General features: G+C 34.3%; 1 long non-coding RNA gene across 1 annotated transcript; it reads right to left on the bottom strand.

The window, feature by feature from the left end:
- Positions 1 to 221: 221 nt before the first annotated feature.
- Positions 222 to 5,727, bottom strand: LOC127706037 (uncharacterized). Its single transcript, XR_007984159.1, has 2 exons — positions 5,696 to 5,727; positions 222 to 1,954 (listed from the first exon to the last, which is right to left on the bottom strand). It is a non-coding gene; the product is annotated as an uncharacterized LOC127706037 (long non-coding RNA).
- Positions 5,728 to 10,301: the final 4,574 nt, after the last annotated feature.

Raw genomic sequence — 10,301 nt, 5'->3', positions numbered from 1 at the left:
ACTACTAATAGTTCAAAACATTACTATCTACAAAACACCTAGAATTTAATTGAAAATATCTTTAAACAGAAAAATGTGATCCATAATGTGATCATAGAGTACGAAAAACTGAGGAAAATGTGAGGAGTTTGTCTCAGAAAACTACGTTGTTTATTTAACAAAATATTTTAACAATTATTTTATTCCATTAAGATTCACTATGTTATTTCCCTATGCAACACATTGGTCGTTCATTTTATTTACAAACTTTATCAAAACTTTAACAAAAGAATTATGTGCAAAAACATACTCAAAGTGATACTAATTTGTTTTGAATACTGATATTGTTGTTCCGATTTTGTTTGCAATGTAACATTTAGATAATTCCTTACTGAAACAAAACGAAAGGGGTCTGTACAAATTATCTTTCAATAAAGTCTCTACTAAAGTTCCAGTGGATGTAAGTTTATGAATTATTTGTGAATCGTAATCCAAAACGTATATATTTCCTGCATCATCTGTTATCGTATTTCTTGCATAACGAAGATCGGATGAAGCATAGGAAAAAATAGGACACTCATCTAATGTAATGCAATGGACTGCATTTTCACTTGAATAACAAATGTTTCCATTTGAGCAAACGGAAATGTATCCAACAGCGCTCTGTCCGAACCGGCATTTTAGACGAACTTTTCTTTGATTATTTCCATTTAAGTCTAGGACCTGTATATTATCTCTAGTACATACAAATATGTTATCCGTTGTCGCAGCAACACAATAACCTCCACTTTGTTCCACTTCTACCTTTTTTGATATCCTGCGTCTTTCGATATCTAGGAACTGTATGTACGGTTCAGGTCTACTTGACATAACAGCAGTGGTTGTTCCTGGTATTGTTGCTATATCCAATGGTTGATATGGAGAGCTGATAAATGATTGGTAGCTATCATTTTCATCACAAAAATAAATCTTTTGCGTACATCACAGAAAACCAAGGTGGTATTGTCGGATACCATGATGCCAGTTACTTTTCTTAATTTTTCGCCTCTCATATCAATGTCGTAGAGATGGGTGAAAAAGGTGATCTGGCGCTTGACAACCACTTGAACCTGTGACTGACGCTACTTGTATGGGACAAACAGAAAGGAACGAGGTGTTTCCTTTACTTCTATTGATCCGAGATCTGCTAATTTTTCCTTCGAACCGTTTTCTACGAACGTAAGACTGATGTCTGCAAACGATTCGATAAGCTGCTTAACTTTGTTTTCAATTTCATCTAAGATTATTTTGGATGAATAAATAGAAACAAACGCTTGTTTTTCAGAACCATGATCTCTAATGAATACCAATGATTCCTTTTGAGCTTTTGTGGAGTTTAATAAGTCCTTTATACTTTTATCCTGTCGTTTCAAACTGGTTACATATTTGTCTTTCTTTTCAGTTGATTGTTTTAAAAGCGACTCTCCTAAAGCTTCCAACTGTTTGATAACATTTTCTTTCATTGTCTTTATTTGTTTCAAAATTTGGGTTTCTTCTTTATCAATTAGACTTCCATTATCCTTGCAATTCTTGCTCAATGTTTCCAATGTCTTTAAAATAAAACGCCACTGTTCTTCAGAATCCAGGAAAGACTGCGATTGTTTAGAATTATTTGAAGCAATGCCAATTGATGTGACGTTCTTGCATGTTTGGTGATTTTTTGGCCAACATTCCTTACAACAAATAACATCATGATCAACACAAAAATAGTCAAAAGGTAAATGTTGATGCTTTAATTTGAACAATAATACGATAAATAATTTGTTCTGGTATTTTACCTATCTTAACTAAATGGTGATTTCTGGACATTTTGTGAACTCTATGCGCCTCTGCACAATCGGAACATAGGGCTCCTTCACATTCGGTACACCATTGGGATGCTGTTGTAGTCATACCACGCGCAGTACACGGTTCGCAGTAATTGGCTGCCATATATCTGTAATACAAATAATTTCAAACTTTAAGATAGAACTTTCACATATCCTTTTTTCTAAAAGGATTTATTATTACGATAATAACTAGAGTTAGTGTCTTTCTTATCAGGTCATGCAAATCACAAACAAACAAAAAACGTTTACAAATTGTAAGAATAATGGGTCGTATATGGTATATATCAGGTTAACGTGTTGTGCATTTAGGAGTAAGAACAGCATTTGGTAGACTAGGCGTCTGAGTTTTACTTTGAAATTTGTCGATTTAAACCTTCAATCTTAAAATAATGGTTACAATGTAACGTGTAATTTTTTTTTAGCATTCGAATAGAGTGGTTCCTTTTATGAATAAAGAGTAAAACGAAAATTTGTGTCGTTATTCTTTTTTTTCATATGGAATATGTAGGTCAATGAAGCTTTGTTGGCTGACTAGTTAATCGAGTTTACAAAGTCATGATAACTTTCATGAGTGTGTTTTATTGTTCTGTACCTAATTAAATTAATCAGAGTGAGACAAGTAAAAACAAGAGGCTGTCAGAGTGATAGCAAACAGGATTCATCTGCATGAAAATGATATTTGCAAATCTGGACCCCCAAACAGGATCATGTAAAAATTAAACATTTACACACACACAACAAAAATAAAATACCACATAACAACTGAGACATCTACCTTCAAAACACACATGACTTAAAAAAAAATAGTTATAAAGAAATTTTTGACAACTCCTCACTAAAATCAATTGAACAGATACAAGCATTGATAGACTGTCTATCCATATACTTATTAATTACACCATTTCGGTTCAAAGGGAAATAACTCGAAATAAAAATAAATCATACAATAAGTATCACTGTTCGCTACTGAAAGGTCTACAACTCAACAACGAGAGATGCTGAAATCGTGAAAATTGAATTTGACCTTCATTTAGTCACAGGAAACAACATATCTAAATTTGAAAAGATTTCGTCAAAGCATTTTCATGTTAATGAACAAACACTGTTTGGTAGCCGACCGCCCGCACGCCCGGCCCGCCTGTCCGCTTTTTCCTTCGAAATTCAGGTTAAAAAGTGTAGATTAGCGTTCTAAAAAAGGGTCCTGTGATGAGTAAAATAAAGAATTTAAATTTGTGCCAGTTCGTCATGCCAATAACTCATATATGCAATCAAACTAAGGATCTCTGCCATGTTGACTGATTTGCAGATATCTCATTTTGCTATAAACAGTATTTTTTTTTGTATTATCTACTATAAAATTGTCCGGATTTACAACTAAACAAAGTCGTCATTTAATGTAAATAATTTCGATCAGGAGTCGACCGACAATTTCTGTCATTTAACTTTATTTATACGTCTAGCCGATCATTATCTAGTTTCCGAACAAAAAACACACAAAAATGGGTGACAGTGCACACGCTGAAATGTCTCGCCTGTTTTACTTATCATTTAATTCATGTTGAAAGTCTGTTATATAAAGGTAATATGAAGGTTTTACTACAAATATCTCATAAACTTAACATTAAAAATTTTCTATGAAGATAAGGTCAAGGTCAAATGAACACTGCCAGACAGACATGTACACCTTACAATCATTCTATACACCAAATATAGTAGTGCTATTGATAATAGTAGATGAAAAGCAGATCAAACAACAAAATCTTAGCATTGACCAATGAACCATGAGTTCAAGTTCATAATAATCCTGCCAGACAGACGTGTACACCTTACAATCATTCCATACACCAAATATAGTTGACTTATTGCTAATAGTATCTGATCAACTAACAAAATTACAAAAACTAAAAAATGTCTAATGAACCACGAAAATGAGGTCGAAATCAACTAAAACCAGCCAAACGGACATGTACACCTGGCACTCATTCCATACACCAAATATTGTGGCACTATTGCTCATAGTATCTGAGAATAAACCAAACAACAAAAACTAACTGTACAATAAACCGTAAAATTGAGGTCATTGTCAGATAAAACATAACGGTCGGACATGTACATCTTACAATCATTCCATACACCAACTATAGTTGACATATTGCTTATAGTATCTAAGATACGGACTTGACCACGTAACGTAACGTAACGTAACGATCAATAGAATAGGGTCGAGGTCCACTGAACCTCACCTGACGGACATGTAGACTTTTGAAGTAACCCATATGCCAAATATACTTATCCTTTTTCTCATCATAAGTGAGTATTTCACTTTTAAAAAATCAAGCAGTCACTGAACCTTGAAAATGAAGTCAAGGACAATACATATATGACAGACTGAAACTTCGTGATAAAAGGTACCTGCACGCAAAGAATGAAGCGTCAACTTAAGGTCTTCTACCTTCTGATATATAAACTTTACATAAATGGTTTACGCCGTCGCAAAATTCGTAAAACTCGTCATGAAGGGCAATAATTCCTATAAGAAGTCGTTCTGATGTAAATACACAATAGGTAGGTCTTACATTCAGAAAATATCAGCCCCTGACAGATTTTCTCCATTAATAGCGGTTTTCAAGATTATAGACCAAATTTGCATATAACTCCTTCGTTCTATCGGCCATGTTGACTGGCCAGCAGGGGCATCGGAAACGATACCCTAATGAAGTTTGGTAAAATTTGAAGTAGTAGTTTAAGAGCAGAAGATTTGTTTAAAAGTTAACGGACGACGAAGATGACGACGATGGACGACGGACGCCAAGTGATAAGAAAATATCGCGTGGGCATTTGAGAAAGATTAGCTAAAGATGGGTAAATATTGTCATTAACGGGCAACAGTTTCTATAAGGAGCCAACTGTCTATTCAGGTTGTTTTCTTATTTGTTGAACTTGTCCTGCTGAACATGCAGGTTATTTTTTTTTCTGTTTACGGCTTTTCTCTTTTATACTTTTTTAAGACAATACAATAGCCAATATCGCAAAAATGGTAAAACGCGAATTTGAAGAGTAATATCACCTTTTATGTATAAGAGTTTCGACCACGCTGACTTAATTGTAGAACTTGTCCTTGCGGCTGTTATTCAATATTACTGAAGACAGTTTAACGTTTTTTTTTATATTTACTAGGTAGGATCATTGGACATAATTATATTAAACTTTAAACCACATAGATGATTGAGGCCAAGTTTGGTTCCAAGTCGCCTTGTCATTAAAAGGGAAAGGTGATATCTTCATACATATCACATTGATTAATCAAATAAATAGATGTATCAAAGTGATATCCCCACGGCCCAAGAGGTTCAGCTGACCTTAAAAAGAGCTGTCAAAGTGCGTAAACCCTGAATTTTAGGTTATAGTTGATGACACAATCAATACCCATACAATGCTTGCAAAATACACTAAATTAAACATAACATTACAGTAAATGTGTGAAAAATAATGTATATGGGGATTATGAAAACACTTGGAAAACAATCACCATCACAAAAATGTCGATATTGAGCGGAAACAGGACAGAGGGATAGTGAGACATCCGTTTTAGAAAATAGAAGAATAGAAGCTGAACGAAGGAGTAGGAAAAGAGAGAATGGAGATTTGATTGGATAACACATTGAAGGTTCGTTAGCTGTCAGACAATTCATGGACTCCGTATAATGTATCAGCATTTTGTGCGTATTTAGACTAGACTAATTGATCACCGAGTTTAACTCCTTCGACCCCATGCAGCAACACACAGCTGCAATGGATAAGCAATGCAACTTATTTCGACATAAGTTATTTGAAAAATTGTAAATTACCTTGAAAAAGTAATACCTTTAACCAAATGGCGACCAGGAAGCTTAACACGTTTTGTTAACTGTTGTTAGTAACCAGGTAGGGTCGATATAAGTTATGCCGGTTTAAATATATAAACAAGTATAAGCTTTTAAAAAATCTCCCCACACAGATTTCAGAATCTAATAAAGGACAATTTATCGTCATAACTAGAACCGCATTGCTCCATTCTCTTGAATTTGAAACCATGCATAAGGAAAATTGAAAAAATCTCGTACGTTTTCTTGTTTGCTGATTTAGTAGAATGTGTCAATTGTCTTATATTATATAGATTACTTAGTACTCTAGTTGTAGAATCTACTTTCAGTTACATTTCGCGTGTTTATTGTAGTATTGTGTATGAATAGCATTCGACAAACATTAATTACCATCTTGTTGTTTTGCATCTATTTTGAAAGAGCTAACAGTAACCTCAAATAAACCACGGGAGATATTTTTCTTGTATTATTCATTAGAGATCCATCCTTGCTGATCATCATCATTATTACCACTGAGTAATTTTAATCTGATTATTTTTATGCAAGTTCCTTAATAATTAAAAATAAAATTTGAGTTGATGTAATCATTGCTGTACTTAACCGTTACTAGGAAATAATGTTTGTTTTCTATTTAACTTGGACGTCATGTGATAGGTAATGTTTTTTTGCAACAAATACCGTAAATGCTCCCGCAGACGAAGCGCATCATGCGCATGTCAACATTTGCCCCTATCATTACTACTCAGCTATTGTCTAAATCATTGCAATGGATAATATATAGAATTTATATGGAGGATTGACGAAATGCGACTCGGTTGTCGGGAAGGACATTCAAAAATAAATGTTTAAACAGACTTTAACCATGTGAAATAATGAAGACAGAATAAACCACAGTGTGCATGCTATTTCAGAATAGGACACATAATTCATGAAGGTACTTAATTGCGTAGGCGGATCCAGGGGGCCCTGTGGTCCCGCCCCACCCCCCCCCCCCCCTTTTTCGAGGGGAAAAATTTGGTTGATTATATACGGAATAACTGAAGCATGTCTGTAGCGGGCTCCATCTTATGGCAGTCAGTGGTTCCCCCTTATAAAAAGTTCTCGGTCCGCCACTGAATTGCATATGTTAATCCTTGTTTAAGTACGGTTCGTGCATGTTCTTCAACGTTTAACTTTATATGGTCATCGTGTTAGAGTCGGAGATAAATTTTGATTTAGAGTTCGAGCTATAGTTCGAGTTAGAGTCAAAGTTAGAGTCAAAGTGATGTATACAGTTGTGTTTTGAGTTCGAGTTAAAGGTCGAGTTTTTTACTTGGGTTTGTTTTTCAATCTTGAATCCAGAAGTTAATAAAAACTATATTACTAATTAATTTTAAGAGCAATGAAATTTCATGTATGAAACCAAATTGGGTAAAATTCTTGTTTAATTTCATGTAAGAAATATTTGTTGAGGCCAAAACGATGTTTCGTTGAAACATATTTTATTTACCTTTAGAAACGTACCCTTACCACAGTACCTCCTTAGTGGCTCTTTTTTGTCATATCTTAAATTCATTTCGTGAGTAATGAACTTTGCAAGGTGCGATGATATGTATTCGTTAGTTCTGCTCACAATACATCTAGTATGTCATTGCAATGTGGTTTCAAAACGTATTATATCATGAGTAATTGAACCTTAAACAGATGCAGGATATTTTATTGTTTAATTCATTTAGAACAGTTAATATACTCCTTGTGATATAAACAAAACTAAATTTCTTGTATATATATTGAAGACTCCTTACACTTATAAACTTACTGGTAAGTTGAGTATCCCTACATGCAAGCCTCAAGCTTTGTCATCTTGGTTATATAATAAACCAATATGTAGTAGTACTAGTGTATTTCACAGGTAACTCTGTGAAAGGGTAAACTATAAGAATCTGATAGCGGGGCAAATATTCATGTTAAACAATCTCAAAGGAGTGGAACATCCCATCGAAAGGCTCATCTGCAAACAAAGATCCAACACTATAAAACTCATGTAATTTACAATGCAAGATATTTTGCGATGACCAAGATAGGCATTAAAGCAATAAAAGGGGAGTTAGTCTGAGGTAAAATTCAAACAAAATATTGCCATACAATGCTTGCAGAGCGAAAAAGATGGAATCTTAGTTAAAATACACAAATAGGGAAAACCTCGATCAACCCGTTACACTTTATTCATCACGGATACATATTTAATGCCCAGTGGCAAATATAAGATTCATATTAGGATGAGGACATAATAATGTAATATCTATATGAACCCTGCACTTTTCTTTGCACTAGGCAGCTGACACGCTAAGCCGGATCCTTAACTACTAGTAATACAAAAAAAGTTCACAGGAAATCGTGTTATCCTATCAGTACATGTACATGTAAACATTATTCTGCCTTCGGCCCGATAATCTTTGGTCTTACTTCTTAATGTAATCTGCTTAGCAGCGAAGCCTCAAATACTCAATTTGAACTCTTTGTTTGACCAGCACAGGGATCAAACCTACCCATTCGAGATGAGCACGCTTACACACAAAATACCACAAACCCTCAAAGCAGTTTTCAATATATACAAGAAATTTTGTTCTTTTTAAGCCATGGCTATGACAGTTTATTTTCGACTTATGAGTTTGAATGTCTCTTTGGTATCTTTCGCTTCTCTCTTGCAAAGTTCACTATTTACTAAGGGAATTCAAAATATGACAAAAGAGATCCACTAACAACTTATGGTACGTTTCTTAAGGTAAACTAACTCTGTTTCAACAAAACATCGTTTGCGACTCAAGATATTATTTCCTCCGTGAAATTTCTTACTCGAAATTTCATTCCTCTTAAAATGAAGCACTATTATATTTTTTCATTCTGGAGACGCGATTGAAATACGAACTCAAATTAAAAAGCACGAATTATAACTCGAATTTTAAACCGAGTGTAAGTCAAAACACAACTGTATTACTAACTTGGACTCTAACTCGAACTCTTAATCGAACTTTATCTCAAACTTTAACTCGAAGACCACATAAACTAAAACGTTGAAGCACATGCACGGATCGTACTTAAACAAGGTTTGACATATGTAATTAAGGCAGGCTAAATGTCGTGTAATAGGCAAAAATCTAATTTTTATTATGACAAGCACGATTTTGTTTATTTAATATCCTTCAACCAGACGTTGCACAAAAGATATAAACTTTTCTTCGTTAATGATCCAAAATTTAACCTCTGTTCAGACGTATAACTGGTGAGTTTTGTTTATATTTTTTTTCAGACCAAAGCAAAACGTTTGATATGAATCACAGCACAGCACCCATCTTCAACTGTGATACGTATACTAAGTTTTTTTCTAATTTAATTTGGAAGCTGGAGAACAAACCCACAAGTAGGGGTCACTCATTCAGTATTTAAATAAACGTAGAAATTGTTTTAATGATTTAATGTTTAAGTAAGACTTAGTTTAATTTCCATTCTGCAAATGTAGATTTTGCGCTTCAACCACCAAGTAACGTCTAAGTACAGGCTGCTTATGGTCGCAGGTATACAATATCACCTTGGTTGACCGCAACCATAATAGTCCCAGAATCGGAGCCGAAGTCGGCATTGGCATCGTTAGTTTCACTATATGTGCTACCGTATATTGCATCATTTACAAGTAAGTCAAAATGCATAGCACCTTGATAACCAGTGAATAACTTGTACGTAAAAACATATACCCCTGAAGTCGGTGTAGAAAAAAGTTCCTATATATTTGCTATAACCATTATCAAGGTTTCTTTTTTTACTTCATTGAATATCAGTTGATGATGGGCGCTTGGTTGTGGTTCATCCTTACTCATATAATCATGGTCTGTGTGTTCATCTGGCCTGTGCCAATTAAACGTTTCGCTTCCAATTGCTCCGAATGTACAGTGGATTCATTTATTTTCGTGGGTATCAATTTTCGTGGTTTGAGGGAAACTTCGTGGATATTTGATTTCGTGGTTTTAACTATCTCTGAATACTAATCCTATAGAAAATGTGTAATTCGTTGAACATGTAATTTTGTTGTTCATCTGTACCCAAGAAGTCCACAAAAATTGGTATCACTCGAATAATAATAAATCCACAGTCAATATAATAAAATTCACAAAATATTCGTGAGAATAGGGTTTTATTTGAGACAATTTACTGAGAAAAGTTAATAGCAGTTGTGTAACATCCTGTTGAAGAGAATTATGGAAAAACAAAATATTAAACTTAGTGCCGTACCGGCCGTAATGTTAACTGATAACGCTGTTCTAAATTAAGGGAGGGAGGGGGGGCTGAAAAAATCGGAATCGGATGACAGGAAGGACATAAGAAACTAATTTGCTTTTAAAGTTTACACAGTTCAAACGAAATAATTAAAAGACAGCGGGGGATAAACTAAACAGATACATGTGCATGCTAACACCAGGTCAAAGAGCCATATTAGGTTGATATTTAATCTGGAAGCTGGAGAAACAACACATAAATACGAGTCACCACATTTGTATTATAAATATCCCTGTCAATGCACGGAAGTAGAAAGTGTTTTATGACTTTATTGAACTGT

The sequence above is a fragment of the Mytilus californianus genome, unplaced genomic scaffold, assembly GCF_021869535.1.
Source record: "Mytilus californianus isolate M0D057914Y unplaced genomic scaffold, xbMytCali1.0.p SCAF_6, whole genome shotgun sequence".
Taxonomy (NCBI): Eukaryota; Metazoa; Mollusca; class Bivalvia; order Mytilida; family Mytilidae; genus Mytilus; species Mytilus californianus.
This window is presented reverse-complemented; position numbering and strand designations above follow the sequence as displayed.